Raw genomic sequence first — 13,955 nt, forward strand, 5'->3', positions numbered from 1 at the left:
TCCCCCCTATCAGGCACAGAGCAGGGAGATAGGGAGGTTGTGGCCCTGTCACACACAGAGCTGCAGGCGATCAGGGGGTTTGGGCGCTGCCCCCTGTCACGCTGATCCCGGTGCTGGGAGCCTCGCTGCTCCGCTGATCCCGGTGCCAGGAGGCATATTACCCTTTTACTATATAGGATAGAGGTCTGGTGCATGGGTGGGGGCTGGCTGGTTTGCCCTGAAGGGTGTTCTGGATCAGGGTGGGGGTCCCCACTGGGGTGCCTGGCCAGTCTGGGTGAGGGGCTGAGGGCTGTTTTCCTGAAGTGGGTGACTGAAGCTCCCAACCTGTCCTTTTTTTCTTTTTTTTTTTTTTTTTATTCTGGGCCAGCTTTAGCTCTGAGGCCTCACTGCTGAAAACATCGATACAATGTTGCTAAAGCCCGGCTGAATGAAAGCCGGTTTCTGGTGTTTTGTTTAGCTTCTTATTTGCAACATAGTACATAGTTTCTTAGAGTTGCAGCTCAGAGGCCAGCTAGTGAGGCGGGGAACGTTGGAGTCTGCAGTCACTGCAGCAAGCAAGCCTCATGTTCGCTTCCAGCTGCCTGGCTGCCGGCCGCCATCTTGGCTGACAGTTAATTTGCATATACTCACTGATTAGCCAATGAAAAGGGTAGCGGTCGTACGCTGTAACCCTGTATTGTTTTATTAAATAATAATGAATAATAATTTTATCTTATTTTTATCGAAAAAATTTTAAAGAATAATTACAAAGCTATTATTTTATTTTTATTCACCAATTTTAATTTCAATATCAATGTTTTTTATGTTTCCTGGCTAGTATCTATTATAATCATCATTTACCCAATGGATCATTATGCATGTAAATTAAACAAAACATGACTAAATATGAATATATTTTAAAATTATTTAAAGGTTAAAGTTATCATGGTGACTAGGAGTCAGGTGAACAGAGCAGTGAACCAAATGAAGAAATTATTAACAAGCTGTATAATTTTCCTTATTTACTTAAAGTCTTCCTAAATCCTCTTGATTATTTTATTCTTAAATTTTAAAAATGCTTATCATACTTAGAGAATTTAATGAAAATGAAATAAAATCAGTGTCCTTCATAAAATCTTTTATATCCTTTATTGAGATCTAATTCACATACCATAAACCACCCTTTTAGAATGTTCTATTCAGTGGTTTTCAGTATATTTACAGGGTTGCGCAACTATCATCACTGTTTAATTTAGGATATTTTCAATGCCCCACTTTTAATCCCCTTCTCTACTCTCCCAAGATTATTTTGGCTATTCTGAGTTCAGTTCCTTACTTTTTTAAAAAAAATTTGTTTTGATTTTTAGAGAGAGAGAAGAAGGGGGGAAGAGAGAATTCGATTTGTTGTTCCACTTATTCATGCATTCATTGGTTAATTCTTGTTTGTGCCCTGACTAGGGATTGAAGCTACAACCTTGACATATTGGGATGAAACTCCAACCAACTGGGCTACCTGATCAGGGCCAGTTCCTTGCCTTTCAGTGTCATTTTTAGTATCATCTTGTCAGTTTCTGTAAATAAAGAAAAGCAACTTGGATATTTACAGGGATTACATTGAATCTGTAGAGAAATTGTTTCCTTAATTTCATTTTTACATTGTTTGTTGCTAGTGTACAGACATCCAATTTATTTTTGTATATTGATCTTGTGTCCTGCAGCATATCTGAATTGGTTTATTATCCCAATAGTTCTCAAGTAAATTCCTTAGGATTTTCTCTATATAAGATTATGGCATCTGTCAATAGAGATAGTTTTACTTTTTCCATTACAATCTGGATGATTTATTTCTCTTTCTCTGAGTTTCCATGGCTAGAACTCCTGTACAGTGTTGAACAGAAGTAGTGAGAACAGATGTACTTCTTTTCTTTTTAACTTTAGGTGGGAGCATACAGTCTCTCACCATGAAGTATGCTATTTAGCTGTTTTTCATAGTTGTCCTTTATGTATGAAAGCTGAGGAAGTTTTCTTCTAATCCTACCACTTGAGTACTTCTAGCATAAAAATGTTGGAATTCATCACGTACTTTTTCTGTATCTATTAAGATAATTGTGTGGGTTTTCTCTTTTATTGTATTAATATAATCTATTATATTAATTGAAGTTTGTATTAATTTTATATGGAAATCATACTTTCTCATGATACATAATTTTTGATATGTTGATAGCTTTTTTCTCTTAGTACTTGAGTGAAGTTTTGTATCTATGTTTATAAAGGCTGTTGCTCTGTAATTTTCCTGCAAAGTCTTTGCCTAATTTGGTATCAGTGTATATTGGCCTTATAGAATCATTGTGGAAGTATTAAATCTTTTTTGTGGAAGAATTTGTGAAAATTGGTATTAATTTTTTTTAAAATAGGTCATGGAATTTTACCAATGAAGCCATTGTGATCTGGGCTTCTTATGAGAGGTTTTGTGTAACTTGTTTAGCCCATTCAGATTTTCAATTTCTTCTTCAGTCAATTTTGGTAGTTTGTGTCTTTTGAGAAATTTGTCTTGTCTTTTAGATAAGCTAATTTTTGACATACAGTTGTTCATAATATCCCCCTTTAATCATATTTATTTCTGTAAAATTGCTGATGATTTTTTTATTGTTAAGATTATTTTAAATTTAGTAATTTGAGACTATCTTTTGTGGTCACTGTAGCTGAAAGTTTATTTTTTTATTTTCAATTACTGTTACATTCAAGTGTCTGTGGCTGGCCATCTCACCCTGAATGCAACTGATCTCTGGCTAAAACGTTGATAAAAATAAGGAAAACAGATTTATTTAGTTTGAAAGGATAAAAATTCAATTCTGCTTAAATTAGATATTTTTACAAAATGGTGTAGCTAACTCTAAGCATTTACTGAACATGTGCCAAACTCTTGAAGATTTCTTGTCCCCAGTGAGTGAAAATCTGGTAGCTATCTCAATTTGATATTAATTGGTGCCAATTTGCTGATATTAACCAAGTGATTATACTTAGTGGAGGAAGATATCAAGAGAGAACGAGTGAAAAGAACCATGTAATAGCTGCTCTTAGAGCCTATGAATGAACAGATCTCAGGAGGAAATGAATAGTTTGCTACAACAATTAGCCAAGAGTGATTACTTCAGGAAATGAGTACTCCAACTTGAGTTCTACCACTAACTAGAATCTATGAAAAAATAGCAAGGTAATACAGGCTCTTAAACCAAGTGTGTGGTTATGCTGTCTTCCTACCAAGGATGAGAAAGAGCTGTGTTGTTATCACATACAATTACAGGGTCTGCAGAGCTCTTGTCCTACCAATCAGATAGCATGATGATTCTTGATAGAATACATGAATTCTTTTCATGGAAAAATAACACTAACTCTGAATATAATATAACCTTTTACCCTAGTGCTTTCTTGTTTATGTGCAGCCTCAACTTATAGAAGTTTGTACTAATTCTTCTCTTGAGATCAGATACTCTCTTGAATACAAGACATCCTATTCTCTTTCCAATTTCAAGAAAAAAAGTCATTGAGACTAGCCAGTCCCAACCCTAATCTCTCAATAGAAGTACTATACAAAATAGTTAAAGTGAACAGCAGAAGGAAGCAATTGATTAATTTTAGGAGGACCAGTAGTAATGTGTGAGCTGATCTTTATAGGATTCGTAGGATTTTGACAGATGAATAAAGGAATATGACACTCGCCTTGGTTAGTTTGGCTAGTGGATCAAGCTTCCCCCCTCAGATGAAAGGGTTCTGGGTTCAATTCCTGTCAGGGATGAGTACCTCAGTTGCAGGCTTTATCCCAGCCCTGGTCAGGGTTGTCCGGGAGGCAACCCATTGATATGCCTTTCCCCCATCAACGTTTCTCTCTCTCTGTCTCTCCCCCTCCTTTCCATGCTCTAAAAGTTAATGGAAAAATATCCTTAAGTTAATGGAAAAATATCCTTGGGTTAGGATTACAACAACAAAAAAAGAAAAATGACACTTTAGGGAGATTGACTTGTTTAAATAACCTCTGGGTCTTGAAGTGCATAGCATCAACTTTTGTAAGACGAGTGTACATGTACCAAGCAGAACGCCCTGAGATCCAGTTGAAAACACAGATTGGTGTTAGAATTTGAAGTGCATTAAATACTAAACTAAACAGAGTTTACAATCAACAATAGAAGTCTGTAAAGGTGATTGAGCATGATGAATATGAAGACATCCTTATTTGGGCAAAACAAGCTTGATAGCAATGCAGAGCATAGTAAAGGCAAAGAATCAATAGAGGTCATTGTGACAACCAAAAAAAGAGATGAATTGAAATACCTTGAGCTATGATATGACAGTGGAAAAGAGAAAGGAGAAAACAATGGGATATTTTGAAAATAGTATTAACAAGATGTGGTTTTGGATTTGGGGGGAAAAGAGGGTAACAGTGACATAGGTTTCTATATTGAATAAATAAGTTATATATTTTCTCTTGAGATGGAACTTTAAAAAACTGAAATGTTTGTGGGGATAGGATTAAAAATTATTTTTGTATATTCAGTTAAAGATACATAGGTAATTAGCATATGTAAGTATCTAAAGACAGATGGAAATTCATTTCTGAAGCTAATATAGGACTGAGGTTATCAGCACATGCCCAGAGTTATTCAGATGGACATATACAGTATAGGGAGATCTTTGTTTCCATCTTTAATCACTTTATTATATAAGTGTAATATTTTCTCATAATGCATTTATCTATAGTTGTCTCAATGTCTAAATTATTAAGCAATAATAATTAAGAAGGTAATGAAGTACAAAGAGTCAGGTGCAGTTTTGATATATTTTTAAAATATATAATCTCTGTTAATATTTTTTCTAGGTTGATCAAGGTGAAAAATTAACTTCATTTTATTAAGTATCATTCAAAAGAAAAAGATTTCTCTTTTAACTTGTTACCAGTTGTAATTATAAATATGTCTTTAGTAAACATTGAGGTAGAAAAATATACATCGACGTTCTTATTTTTAGCTAATATACATATTTGTCTTTGGAAAAGAGAAGCTAATCATTTACCTTTTCAAATATTACACTTTATTTTTTGTTAAAGCTTATTAGCTGAATGTTGATCATTTTATATGCTTATAGATATGCTTATAGTAGTTATTAGTATCCCACTTGAACACTTTCTAAATTCATCACTTTGTATCCACTCTTAGCAATGTAAATCCTGAGTGAAACAGGGTTTGGAAGACGGGATTGGATAGGTAGCCCCACATTCATTGTGGAATACAGTCACTGCTTTACTCTAAATTTCATTTCTTCTTTCAAGGAAATTCTTTATTCATTATATTGAAAAAGATCACTCAAGTACAAAGAATGCCCCCCATGGTCAACTCTATTCAATACCCTTTGATTGCTTTAAACATATTGCCAGTGTCGACCTTCATAAAATTGTGAAGGAGAAAAAGGGTTATCTTTAGAACTCTCTTAGTCTTACTTTTGGTATGCAATCCTCTTCTAATTCCCAGTGGTTGTCCAGCATCCTTCAGAGTGACATATATTTAATTTAGTAGGTCTTATTCTTAGCTTTGCTTCCCCATAAAATCATATTTTATGTTCTTTATGTCCATTTCCTCAGGACCATATGCTAGGTTAAGTTGGTTCTCTTGAAAACAGGAATTGCATATATATATATGTAAAATCATCTCTATATCCACCAAAATAATTAGCACATATAAGATACAATATCATTTTGTTGAGTGAAGAAGTTAAATAATGGATGTTAGATGTGAAAGGTCAGTGTTTTCTTGTGCAATATCTTCTACCTCTTTCTTCCGGAACATCTGCTTCTGTGTAAGTTCTGCTTTTTCTTCAGTGTTATCTACTATACTAAGAATTAGGAAAATACTGTAAAAATTGATACAATGTAAATAACATACTATTCATAGAAAGTTACCAGGAGTGGACAAAACATCTGGGTATAAAACACTAAATATATTTGCAGGACTTCTGGAAGGCACAGAGGAAAACTATATCAGAACTGAAGCCATTGATTAATAGATCTAACAAGGAGGGTCAATTCAAAATGAGAAAAAAATAATTCTAAAATGAAGATATTGTTATTATATTACTTTGTTTCTCCAAGTTTTACTAATATCTGATTTTGAACAAATTACCCTCTTACTCTTGGTAGTGAGTTCTTTTTAACTACATTGACATACATTTAGGTTAAACTAATTTCAGGTGCATGAAGATAAATTCTTAATGTAGAGCTTAAATAGCAGTGAAATTACTGTAGACTAATTTTTTTAAATTAGCAAATTTTAGAAAGGGTGTTATTGATATATGTCCTTTTACAAACCAAACAAACATCTTAATTTGTTTTACTACCTTTTATAGCCTTGGGAGTAATATTGATTCCAGTAAGACCCATGCAGGGCAAAAAGAATTCTAAATTAAATGCTGTTTTTAAGTAATCAGTTGTATGTAGTATTCTTGACCATATTTTGATGGTTTGAATTTTTTAATTGGCTTGCTTTCATATGTTTATATTGTTTTTTTATTACATACATATTGTTTTTCTTATACTATCTTCAATTTATTTGTTATGACAGCTTTGGAATCATGTAGAATCATGTAGAAGCAATAAAAAAAACATGATCACTGTTTGATATAGAAAAATCAAGTTGCCATTGTGTAAATGTGTTTGTGTTTTGTGTGTGGGGTGTGTGTGTGTGTGTGTGTGTGTGTGTGTGTGTGTAGCTGAGTCCATCTTTTGTGGTAAGCTACAAAGTAGCTTGCTGAATAGTTACCAGAAATCTAAGTTATTCTCTTCACCTAGCCTGGAAAACTTTCTTTGATTTCTTTTGACCAACTAAGAAAAGTTAACAGGTTTTTGTTTGCATATGTTCTCTCCTTTATTGCATCTCTGATAAATGCTCTGGTCATTAGTATTGACAGAACAGGTTGTAGTAATTTACTAAAATTCACATGAGAGGGCCGACCCGGGGAATTTATTTGCTTTCTGATGGCATATTACATTTCTTCCCTGAAGCAATTTCATGTCCCGGGAGTGTTTCTTCTCATTAAGAATTATTTCCATATCTGTTGAATATTGTAGTTTAGTCAGAAATGAAAAGCATCTGAAGAAGCAAATGCCTTTAAAAACTTATGCAATGACCATATTTGAATATTATTTTTAAGCCAAATGAATCACTGAATCAATTTTTCTCACAATGGTAATGAAGAAGGAAAAGGATCAATAAAAGTACCTTCAGCCTCACAAAAAGGGCATGTTCTTTTATTAAAAGTCTATATTCAATTACTGTATATACAAACACTAATATGTGTCAGCCCATGGCTATCAGACAGTTAATATGTTTAAATTACAATATTGAGTAGTGTATTTTTTTCTTTTTTTCTTTATTGATTAAGATATTACACATGTGTCCTTTACCCCCTCACCACCCCCCATTCATGCCCTCACCCCCCTGTTGTCTGTGTCCATTGGTTAGGCTTATTTGCACTGGGCCTCAAGTTCTTTAATTAAAATGAAATAAAATCAGCTTAGAGGTTATTCAATGTAATTTACCTGTCTCTTGTAATTAATTTGAGTTTAATATTTTCCATATCAGAGTTTCAATATTATAGGATTACAAAAATTACAAAAAGTACATCATTAACTTCCTAGGAAGCTAAATTCTCCCCCTTGAGTCATGTATTATTTTATAATTAAATTTATTGGCATGACATTGGTTAATAAGATTATATAGGTTTCAAGTGTACAATTCTATGATACATCATCTGGATATTGCATTGTATGCCCACTACCCAAATTTAAATCATCTTCTGTCATTCTATATTCTACTCCCTTTATCCTTAATGAACTCCCAGACCCCTTCCAGCCCCCACACTGTTTTCTGTGTCTATGAGTTTTTATTTGTTTTTCTTGTTCATTTGTTACTTTCAGTTTTATATTCCACATATGAGCGAGATAATGTGGTTCTTAACTTTTTCCAAACAAGCTAATTTTTAAATGTTAAGGCATTACAGATTCTTTCCTCATTTCTATATTATTGATTTTTACAATTATGTACTATGCAGGAAAAACAAAGAAAAGTTGTCTGCTGTAAAGAACTTATATTTTTGTTTAAAATCCTGTATTCATTTATTTTTTAAATATATTTTTATTGATTTAAGAGAGGAAGGGAGAGGGAGAGAGAGATAGAAAAATCAATGATGAGAGATAATCACTGATTGGCTGCCTCCTACATGCCCCCCAAGGGAGATTGAGCCCGCAACCTGGGCATGTGCCCTGACCAGGAATCTAATAGGACCTCCTGGATCATAGGTCAACACTCAAGCACTGAGCCACGTAACTATTTATTTAAGATAAAGTAATTACCTTTGAGACCATGCAAATGTTAAAAAAATGACTATGGTATGTTCTACTTAATGTATACAAATAATAATTAGGTTAAGATATTGATATTATCATTTCTAATAAGAGGTATTGAAAATTCAAAGAAGATAATAAGCTATTTTTTCTATTATATAAAGTTTGTTATAGGACTATAACATACTTTTTAAAAGTTAATAAATTACTTTTTTCTATTATCTAAAGTATGTTATAGGAATACTAGTGACCTGGTGCACAAAATTCATGCATGGGAGGGGGGGTTCCCTCAGCCCAGCCTGTACCTTCTCCAATCGGGGACTCGTTGGGGGATGTCCGACTGCTGGTTTAGGCCCAATCCCGCTGGCTCCTAACCACTCACCTGCCTGCCTGCCTGATTGCCCCTAACTGCCTCTGTCTGCCTGCCTGATCGCCCCTAACCTGTCTGCCTGCCTGCTTGATCGCCCCTAACTGTCTCTGCCTGTCTGCCTGATCACCCCTAACTGCCCTCCCCTGTCGGCCTGATCGCCCCCAACTGCCTCTGCCTGCATGATCACCCCTAACTGTCCTCCCTTGCCAGCCTGATCTCTCTCCCAACTGCCCTCCCCTGCCGGCCTGATCTCACCCCCAATGGCCCTCCCCTTCCAGCCTGATCTTGCCCCTAACTGCTCTCCCCTGCCAGCCTGATCTCCCCCAACTGCCTTCTCCTGCCAGCCTGACTGCCCCTAACTGTCTCTGCCTCAGCCCCCACCACCATTACTTTGTCTAGAAGGAAGTCGGACATCCAGGAAATGGCCGGTCAACCTGGTCTAATTAGCATATTACCCTTTTATTAGTATAGATGGATTATATAGGATAGGATTGCTTAAATGGGGGAGGGGGAGCCTTTTTCAGCAGGAGGAGATGCTCTTGGCAGACAAAGATACATAATCCCTATATCTGGACTGATAGCCAGCCATATGCACTATACTGCCAAACAGGTCATTAAAAAATTGAACCACTTTCTTACACCTTACACCAAACAGCTGTTGCCCTTAAAACCCCTCCTCAGCCCCCACCTTAGGTTCTGCCTTCACATTTCACCCAGATTTGGTTCTGATTGGCTGGTTTCTATACCAGTCAGCATCAAAAGCTCTGCCTCCTAGGCAGCCTTTGGCTCCTTGCAGTTCACCCAGATTTGGTTCTGATTGGTTGATTTTTATGCCAGTCAGCGTCTCTGGGCCTATGTCCATGCCTGATCAGAGAGGCAGGGCTGATCAGCAGCCCCAGTGGAAGCCCCAAGAGAAAAAGAGGCATGGCTGCTGGCCAGGCCCCAGAGAAAGAGAGAGGCAAGTGCTGATCAACAGCTGCTTCGGAGGCTACAGATCAGACCCTGCTTCTCTCTCCAGGCCTCTCTCTGGGCCTGATCCACAGCCCCCTCGGCAGTCAGTGCTGACTTCTGGTTGGTCGAGCCTTCGGTCATTTTGGACGTTATGGACGCTGGGTTTTTATATATTAGCATAGTAGTTGGAGTTTTTATTAGCCATCTGGAAGTAGCCTGTCTTGTTTCATTTATTTGTTTTTAGAGTTCAAAGGGTTAAGGAAAAGAGAATAATGTAAAATGCCAAAATAAAATAGCAAAACTTACTAAAGCTTTAAAAAGTAATCAGTCAGTAAAAGGATTTAAACTACCTTACTGATGTCAAAAGTGTGACAGTAAGTGGTAATTCCATATCAATAATATCTAATAAGATAGATACATGTTCTCATAGAGATTATTAGATGCTGATAGAACTCTGAGAACAGTTATTTGTTAGATAATAATTAGCCAGATGGCTAACACAAATCCCATAAGTTAAAAACATTGTGGCAGATGAGTTCATAATAGCATGAAAGTTATTACAAGTTAGTAAATTTCAAAAAAACACAAAGTAATTTGCAAAGCAAAATTCTTTATAATCAGTGGATTTATTCTGGTTAACATACTTCCATTAAAAGTTACTATTTCCAAGAGGGTTAATATAATTCTATTTATATCTTCACAGTGGAATTAGCTCACAAAAATATCATTGATAAAATATCAAAGATTTGGAAATTATTAACAAGAAAGATGCTTTAAAATTCAGATTTTTTCCACCGTGTTGAAATTCAGATTAGATCATTATCTTAATTTCTCCATTTTCAAGCTAATCTTTGCACCGCTGATTTTCATCATTCATTCATTTAGGAGACATTATCATCTAACTATTATAGGCTGTAATTGAGGTACTGGGAACACAAAGACTAATACATTTAAATATATTCAGATAAATGTAGGGACAATGAGTTATTATTCATATAATTTAATCAATACATACCAGAAACCTGAATAATTAATTCCACCTCAGTTCTATTTTTTCATAGGAATTACTTTAGATCATTTATTACAGAATTATTTCAACTTTTCACATAATTTTACTGACTGGAGTTTTAAAATATGAATACTTTAATATGGATGAGTTAAACAAATTTATCCCCATTTGAAAGTAGAGTCTCAGGCTCTGCTGTGTAAAATAAGCTATCATTTTTCATATGATTATTGAATTCCAGACATTCTAGATAAAGCTTTGGAGTGTATTTTATCCAACCTTGTAAGATATGTTGGTGTTTCTTCTATAACCTCCCCTTTGGGGATAGGGATGAACTAGGAAGGTTGATTTAGGTATTTGAAATATGATGACAGAAGGGCAAGGAAAGTGAATGAGAATTGGTTTAGAAGACAAATAGCTTTTCCTTTCAGTTTTGCTGAAGGCTGGCTGTGATTATTGGTAGAAGCTAAGATAAGTCAAATAATCAAATATAAAAATTGCAGTGACTCTAGAATAAATTGCTGGGCACTTGAATTTGAAAGCTCTTCTGTTTGATTTAATGTAGTTGAGTTCTGCCTGTATATTAAAGAAGATGAACTAAACCACTGCAAGCGCTTTTGTAAGCTTATTATTATTTCTACACTACCCCATTAGTAATTTTAGGTGACAAAAAAAAGATGAGTTAATAAAAATATTCATATGGTTTTCAATTATATCATGATTGCTTTTATTGTAGTGTTAAAATATTAGAAAGGTTCTCAGTAAGATATGTAGTTTATTTATCTGCTTGTTGCAAGAAATATGCCTAACCAAGCCAAAAAAATAATTACAAATATATATCTTGTGAATCATTTACTCCTGGAGACACTGCTCCATATAAAGAATGACTTCCTTGAAAATCTACAGTGACTGTATGTTAACTTCAGGATTAAGACCAAGTTTAGTGAGCTGATATTCCACTAAATGTAACTACAGTGTACACCCAGTCACTTTTTAAAAACCTATTTAAATTTGAAATACATTCTCATTAGCTACTACTGTTATCCTATTCATACTATTTCCAAATATTCAGGTGTATGCATGGTGTCTTAAATTTGCTGCATGCATTTCAGGCTCCATTCTTTTGCTCACATTGATTCCTCTAATTGAATCCATCTGTTCTCTTCCTTCCTTGTCTAAATTACTTTTCAAGATCTATTTAAATTTTACCTTCTTAGACTAGTCCTGCCATTCTCTTTTGCACAGTCCTTCAGAGTCAGTTTATCTCGATGTCACCACTGTAACATTTACTATCATTATGTCAATGTCAATTCATGGAAAATCTCTATATTTTATATTTATTCAGTATAATTGGAGATAGTAGCAGTAATATCCCATGTGGTTGTTGTGAAGATTAAATTAACTAATGGCTGGAAAATATAAACATGTTACAAGTGTTGATTCTGTTGCTGCTGTTATTAATGTTATTTATAGGCTACTAGAGGCCTGGTGAATGAAAATTCATGCACTGGAAGGGGGGTCCTTCTGCCTGGCCTGCCCCCTCTCACAGTCCGAGAGCCCTCAGGAGCAGGAGGCAACCCAGCGATCAGAGGAAGGTGATGCCCCATCACACCTCTGCTGCTGCCACTGCCAGCAGCGCAAGCCTCTGCCGGCCCTGGTTACCTGAGCCTCGGGCAGCCCTAGGCAGCTGGGCAGCCGCCATCTGAGGCTTGCCTGAGCTTTGGGCCAGCCCTGGACGGCTGGGGGGCTGAGGGGACTGGGGGACTCCGGAGGCAGGTGTGCAGTAGGGGTGGGCCCAGCCTTGCTGCGCACCTGCTTCCCCGGAAGGGCTGAGGGGACTGGGTGCTGCCATCTTGTGGCTGTGGGTGCCGCCATCTTTGAGGGTGGGGAGGTCAATTAGCATATTCCCTCCTTATTGGCTGTGGGTGCCACCATCTTTTGTGACAGTGTGAGGGTCAATTAGCATATTCCCTCTTTATTAGATAGAATGTGTCAACATACTATTACCTGATATTATTTCTTAGCTATAATAATTTAATCACTTATATATGTGAGAGACATATTTCTCCACTACATTTTAAGCTACTTAAGGCTAAATAAAATATATGAAATAAATCTTTGATATTCTAAATTGCTTTGCATGTCACATAGTAGGAGTCCAAAAAAATTTCCTCAATCAACAAGTGTAATTATGAATGAAAGACCAAACAAAGAAATAAACATTCTTGTCCACATGGATTAATCCTATTCTCTTCACTCACTTTTCTTCAGATATGTATTTTATAATAATTTTATTTTTTATGAATTTTGTTTATTGTTATACAATGTACTGAAAATGATTTTCCTTTATGTCACCTATATGAATGTAAATGAATAGTAAATATTTCTTATGTATTATGAACTAGAGCAGCCGTGGGCAAACTAGGGCCTGCGGGCCGGATCCGGCCCGTTTGAAATGAATAAAACTAAAAAAAAAAAAAAAGACCGTACCCTTTTATGTAATGATGTTTACTTTGAATTTATATTAGTTCACACAAACACTCCATCCATGCTTTTGTTCCGGCCCTCCAGTCCAGTTTAAGAACACATTGTGGCCCTCGAGTCAAAAAGTTTGCCCACCCCTGAACTAGAGGATATTAACAACATTATTAGATAAATTTTAAACCACAAATTTAACACTTAACTTATTAAAATAGTGTATACCTGGAGCAAGAAAAATGTAGTTATCTACACTAATAAAAGACAAAGATGCTAATTGACCATACCTTTGCTACACCTACCAGCCAATCAGAAGAGAATGCAAATTAACCCAACAAAGATGGCCCTTAAATTTGCATACTGCAGATGGGGCAGGCAGCACCAGAAACCACCCATGGGATCCAGGCCCCAGATCGGGGACCAGGGAGGCGGGGCAGGCAGCACCAGACACCACCCGGGGAGGTGGAGCCGGCGATTGCCCCGGCCAGAAGCCTGAGGCCTGGGCAGAGGAGGAGCTGGCGATCGAACGGGGCTGGGGGTCCCCTGCCCTGGCCTAATGCCCCGGCCTGAGGCCTTAGGCCTGGGCAGGGGCAGAGCCTGCTATCGGAGCGGGCTGGGGGTCCCTTGCCCAGGCCTAAGGCCCCAGCCAGAGGCCTAAGGCCTGGGCAGGCGATTGGAGTGGCCTGGGGGTCCCCTGCCCAGGCCTAACACCCCTCTGGCCTGGCAGGGGCAGAGCCTGCAATTGGAGTAGGCTGGGGGTCCCCTGCCCAGGCCTAATGCCC

At 36.7% G+C, this 13,955-nt stretch overlaps 1 protein-coding gene across 1 annotated transcript in view; it reads left to right on the forward strand.

Moving 5' to 3' along the window:
- Nucleotides 1–13,955, forward strand: part of CCSER1 (coiled-coil serine rich protein 1) — a 1,147,418-nt gene that overhangs the window by 1,078,790 nt on the left and 54,673 nt on the right. The window lies entirely within an intron of this gene.

The sequence above is a fragment of the Myotis lucifugus genome, unplaced genomic scaffold, assembly GCF_000147115.1.
Source record: "Myotis lucifugus unplaced genomic scaffold, Myoluc2.0 scaffold_12, whole genome shotgun sequence".
Taxonomy (NCBI): domain Eukaryota; kingdom Metazoa; phylum Chordata; class Mammalia; order Chiroptera; family Vespertilionidae; genus Myotis; species Myotis lucifugus.